The sequence below is a fragment of the Anomaloglossus baeobatrachus genome, chromosome 4 (genome assembly GCF_048569485.1).
Source record: "Anomaloglossus baeobatrachus isolate aAnoBae1 chromosome 4, aAnoBae1.hap1, whole genome shotgun sequence".
NCBI lineage: Eukaryota > Metazoa > Chordata > Amphibia > Anura > Aromobatidae > Anomaloglossus > Anomaloglossus baeobatrachus.
This window is the reverse complement of record NC_134356.1, coordinates 434391700-434397699: the sequence shown is the minus strand read 5'-3', so window position 1 is coordinate 434397699 and position 6000 is coordinate 434391700.

The window sequence follows — 6000 nt, the reverse complement described above, 5'->3', positions numbered from 1 at the left end:
TGAATTGCGTATGCTAGCCGTGTTTGTGTGCAGAACGTCCGTGTGTGCGTGTGGAATTAACGTGTATGTGTACGTGTAATGTCCGTGTGTAATGTCCGTGTGTGTGATGCACAATGTCGTTTATAAATGTCGGCTGACAGCAGACAGAGTTGCGCGATGAGAATGAACTCGGGTGAACTTCACCCGACTTCATCCTCATACCGCGGCTCTGTCTGTGTCGAGTACTGATTAGCGGTCACCTGTGAAGGATTCACCGGTGACCGCTAATCCCCCGAGTGACTGAAGTGTCCCCCCCTCTCTCATACTCACCGATCCCCGATCACCGGCGCTGCACGGCATTCACACTGCTGCGGCGGCTTTTACTATTTTGAAAAAGCCGGCCGCCCATTAAACAATCTCCTATTCCCTGCTTTCCCCGCCCACCGGTGCCTATGATTGGTTACAGTGAGACACGCCCCCACGCTGAGTGACAGGTGTCACACTGCACCCAATCACAGCAGCCGGTGGGCGTGTCTATACTGTGCAGTAAAATAAATAAATAAATAATTAAAAAAAAACGGCGTGCGGTTCCCCCCAATTTTAATGCCAGCCAGATAAAGCCATACGGCTGAAGGCTGGTATTCTCAGGATGGGGAGCTCCACGTTATGGGGAGCCCCCCACCCTAACAATATCAGTCAGCAGCCGCCCAGAATTGCCGCATACATTATATGCGACAGTTCTGGGACAGTACCCGGCTCTTCCCGATTTGCCCTGGTGCTTTGGCAAATCGGGGTAATAAGGAGTTATTGGCAGCCCATAGCTGCCACTAAATCCTAGATTAATCATGTCAGGCGTCTATGAGACACCCTCCATGATTAATCTGTAAGTTACAGTAAATAAACACACACACACCAGAAAAAATCCTTTATTAGAAATAAAAACACACACACATTCCCTGGTTCACCACTTTAATCATCCCCGAAAAAGCCCTCCATGTCCGGCGTACTCCAGGATGCTCCAGCGTCGCATCCAGCGCTGCTGCATGGAGGTGACAGGAGCTGCAGAAGACACCGCCGCTCCGGTCACCTCCACGCAGGTAATGAAGACAGCCGCGCGATCAGCTGCTGTCACTGAGGTTACCCGCTGTCACTGGATCCAGTAACAGCGGGTAACCTCAGTGACAGCTCAGCTGATCGCACGGCTGTCTTCATTACCTGCGTGGAGGTGACCGGAGCGGCGGTGTCTTCTGCAGCTCCTGTCACCTCCATGCAGCAGCGCTGGATGCGACGCTGGAGCATCCTGGAGTACGCCGGACATGGAGGGCTTTTTCGGGGATGATTAAAGTGGTGAACCAGGGAATGTGTGTGTGTTTTTATTTCTAATAAAGGATTTTTTCTGGTGTGTGTGTGTGTTTATTTACTGTAACTTACAGATTAATCATGGAGGGTGTCTCATAGACGCCTGACATGATTAATCTAGGATTTAGTGGCAGCTATGGGCTGCCAATAACTCCTTATTACCCCGATTTGCCAAAGCACCAGGGCAAATCGGGAAGAGCCGGGTACAGCCCCAGAACTGTCGCATATAATGTATGCGGCAATTCTGGGCGGCTGCTGACTGATATTGTTAGGGTGGGGGGCTCCCCATAACGTGGAGCTCCCCATCCTGAGAATACCAGCCTTCAGCCGTATGGCTTTATCTGGCTGGCATTAAAATTGGGGGGAACCGCACGCCGTTTTTTTTTAATTATTTATTTATTTATTTTACTGCACAGTATAGACACGCCCACCGGCTGCTGTGATTGGGTGCAGTGTGACACCTGTCACTCAGCGTGGGGGCGTGTCTCACTGTAACCAATCATAGGCACCGGTGGGCGGGGAAAGCAGGGAATAGGAGATTGTTTAATGGGCGGCCGGCTTTTTCAAAATAGTAAAAGCCGCCGCAGCAGTGTGAATGCCGTGCAGCGCTGCGCCGGAGATCGGGGAACGGTAAGTATGAGAGAGGGGGGGAAACTGACCGACAGACTGTGAGAGAGGGACAGACAGACAGAGAGACCGACAGAGAGACTGACCGACGGACTCAGGGAGATTGACGGACATACACAGAAATAGAAAGAATAGCCGACATCACTAGAAATAAAAACACCAAACGGACACGGACTATAGGTATATGCATACGTGTTTACTAACGTGTGTGCACATACCCATAGACTTTCATTGTGTCCACGTGTGCGTGCTCCGTGCAGATAACGGACATGCATCCGTGCCAAACGCAAACACATACGGATCACGGACACGCACACACGGACATAATGAAATAACGGACGTGTGACCACAATCATAGATTAACATTGGTGCACGTTTGGCCGTGTCTCCGGTATATACGGAAACGGACCAAACACGCACGTGTATCACGGACGTGTGAAGGGGGCCGTAAACATATTTGCAGCACGTCTGCCTGCATTGCACACTCAAACTTTTTAAACTAAGCCATTATACTAGCAAACACTCAGTGTACCTAGTGGCATCCTAAACGTGGCTATTGTACTTTTGTCTATTCACACTACTGCAAATCTATGTGCAGCACCTCTGCATGACAACCTCCTGCTCTGTTTTTAATAAGCTATAATGATAGCACAAAATACTGCCATTTAGTGGCATCATAGAACTGGCTGTTGTATTCCATTAGTGCCCCACTGGTGACAAGCTATTTCTAGCACCTCTACATCACACCCTCATGCACATTTTGCTACGCTAATGTTATAGCAAACTCATGGAATTCATTGCTGCATTTCATAATTCGGAGGGATAGAAAGTCAGGCTTCCTTTAGCTTTTCCTTCTGTTCATAGACAGCATCTCCAAGAGCAATTTCCCCTCCACGTCTAAGTGTGGAGAGGCAGCTAGTGCGCATGCGTGTGCCGATTTACCCCAGCTGCAGCATAATTACAGTGTTTCGCGTAGTGAGTATGCTCAGCCTGACTGTGTTATTCCTGACGCTAAGTCTTCTTTTCGGGATACAGCGCATGCTCCCACACTAAGTGTGAAAAGCCTCTTTGCACAGGTGCTTGCATTCCGTGCCGGGTCTAAGTCCTGTTTTGTGCCTAGACACCATGCTAAAGCTGATAGTCTTTTTTCAGAGACTGTATTTCATGCTACTGAGCATGCTCAGGCACTTCCAGCATCAGAGACTAGGTCCGGTAATGAACTCTTTGGCCCTGGCCCTGATGTGGGGGTCCCATATAGACCACAGGGCATCAGGTGTCCTCCCAAATGGCTTGCAGAGGCCCACACCTATGACTTGTCACCGCATTATTGATGGTCAGACGATGACTGGTGAGGTGTTTGGGTCATGGCAGCCATGAGGTCATAATTGAAGTTGCGTTTCCAAATAGGACGCTAGTTATGCCACTCATGACGTGTCACTCTACTTTTGTCTCCAGGAGGTGCATTGTGGTTCACCCTGGTTTGTGGCGGACCCAGGTTATAAAAGGGGCTGGAGCCAACAAGGAGGTGCGCAGTCTTCTATTATGCTCCGAAAGAGCACACCTCCATGTGTTGAACCCATTGCGGCTTTAGGCCAGAGGTAGGCAGGGATAGGGTGTCGATGCAGGCCACCACCACAGCTCCTGTCCTACCAGTCCTGCTTGTGCAGCCCAGTGGCATTAACAGGCCTCCTGCTGCTGCGCCTGCTGTCCACAGGTGTGCCCCTACGCACACGGTCAGCGTACTCAATGGCCCCTGTGTTGTTAACAGGGAGTTCCTGGGCTGGGTGGGCATGTGGACCCTGTGACGCTAACAGGGCTCACAGTCTCCAGATCCGAATGGCGTCTAACTCGGTTCAGGCTACTATTAGTTTCATAGCCACACAGCTCTGTATCCTCCACCAAACCTTCCAGTTGCCAACCTCTCCTTTTCCAACTGGGAGCACGGTGGACACTGACTGCTGATGGGGATATATACCTTTCTCTTTCTTTTCTTATTAATTTTCGTTATATAGCGGTCACAGATTATATACCACTTTATCCAAATCTGCCAGTCCCACTGTAACAGATGGTGTTTCTTCAGCAAATGTTACAGTTGCTTAACCACCAAATCCACGGACCAAAACTTTTTTCCCCTTTCCAACACACCTGTTCCCCTTTCCAACAGCATCTGTCCTTTTTCAACTCATTTTGGGATATGACCAAAAGTGCAACTGTGCAGGGACACCGTACTCAACGCCATCTCAGCACAGCAGCCATCCCTCGGTCCCTCCGATGTGGACAAGTAAAAGACCATTTCCTCCTATCCATGACAAAGCGTTGAGATTCACTCTGTGCAGCACTGGTGTTTAGTGGAAAAGTAGATCTAAGATTGCGTACCACATTCTGCAGATACTCCTGTATACGTGCGTCCATTTCTATGGCAGGAATTAGTTCGCCAAATTTTGTCTTGTACCGGGGATCTAACAGTGTGGCAACCCAGTATTCAGGATTACTTCAAATTCATACAATCCGAGGGTCATGTAGGTAGTGCAGCAAGAAGGCGCTCATGTGTCTTGTGCATCCAGGAGGACCAAGTCCTTGGTGTGTTGGTGGCAGAGAGGTGAGAATCGTGCATCCTTCCTCTGCCCTCTCCCCACAACCTCGCACAACCGAAATGTGAGCAAGCTCTCACTCATCTGCTGAGTCTTCCATGCCCATCGCCAGTTCGTCCTCCATTTCTTCATGGGCTCCTGCACTTTCATCAACACTTTTTGCTGATACTATGCGCCCTTGTTAATCCCTCTCCCTCACCATGACTGCCGCATAGGTGCCGCTGACCATCTGGACCTCGTAGATCTTGTTATCCCTTCCGCATATGACTCCTCCTGTACTTCCTCCCCTTCCTCTTGTCCCAACACCTGACTCCGAATAATAATTACAGTGTGCTCCATCATGTAGATGACCAGAATTGTCACGCTGAGAATGACATTGCCAGTGCTAAACATCTTCGTCGACATTTGTGAACTGTGTAGCAGGGTGCATAGGTCCTTGATCTGACACCACTCCAGCAGCATGATCTGCACCACCTCTTGATCAAGTTATCCCAGGATATATGTCATACCGTATTTCAGCAGGGCTCTGCGGTGCTGCCACACACGCTGCAACATGTGCAGATTCCAATTCCTGCGTGTCGGAACATCGCATTTCCGGCGTTTAACTGCCAGACCATAAGACTTCCGGAGTGATGAAAGTTGTTGAGCTGCTGTGTGCGCACGATGGAAGTGAGCACATAGCGAGCGTGCCCGCTGCACAAGGCCATGTAGGCCGTGATGGTGTTTTAAAAATTGCTGGAGAATTCGGTTCAACACGTGAGCCATACAAGGCACGTGTGTCACATTGCCCTGAGGATGGCCCGCAGCCAGGTTTGCATCATTGCCGCACACGGCTGTTAAGTCACCAACGGAGTCCGCTCCGTCAATTTGTACTCCGGTCGCCAGGTGACAACGTGTTCCTTTCATGAATAGTGCTGATGATGGGAGAGTAGTCGATGCCAGCGGCGCAGGTGGACGCAGGTTATGCTCACCCACTGGGCTGCATTACCTTGACAGATGCAGAATCTCTGGCTGAATGTAGGTGGTGGGTATCTCACAGATGAAATACCATCATTCAGCTACAACCAATGGGAAGACACCACACCCTTTTTTATGCCCATCCTGTCTGCAGACCACTGCCAGACATAGCTATGAACCTCTGGTTAATTTTACCCCCAGTTCAGTTTTATGATTTTGTGTGCTTGTTACCTGACTACTTTTCCTGCTTGCTGTTTATGTACCTTGTTGGCCGATCCGCATTTCACCTCTGCTTGTTTTCTGATTAAGTCCTGGCCGTCCCATTCTGTTCCTGTTCCTCAATTAATGTTTTGACCCTGCCTGACTACTATTCTCTGGAATAGCGGTGTGACTCACATTTCCCATACATTTCAAAGTAAAACTTTGACCGCCTGATGGCATTGAGCTCTGCTGCCAGCATAGTAAGGAGGTGTGTGGTAGTCCTTGT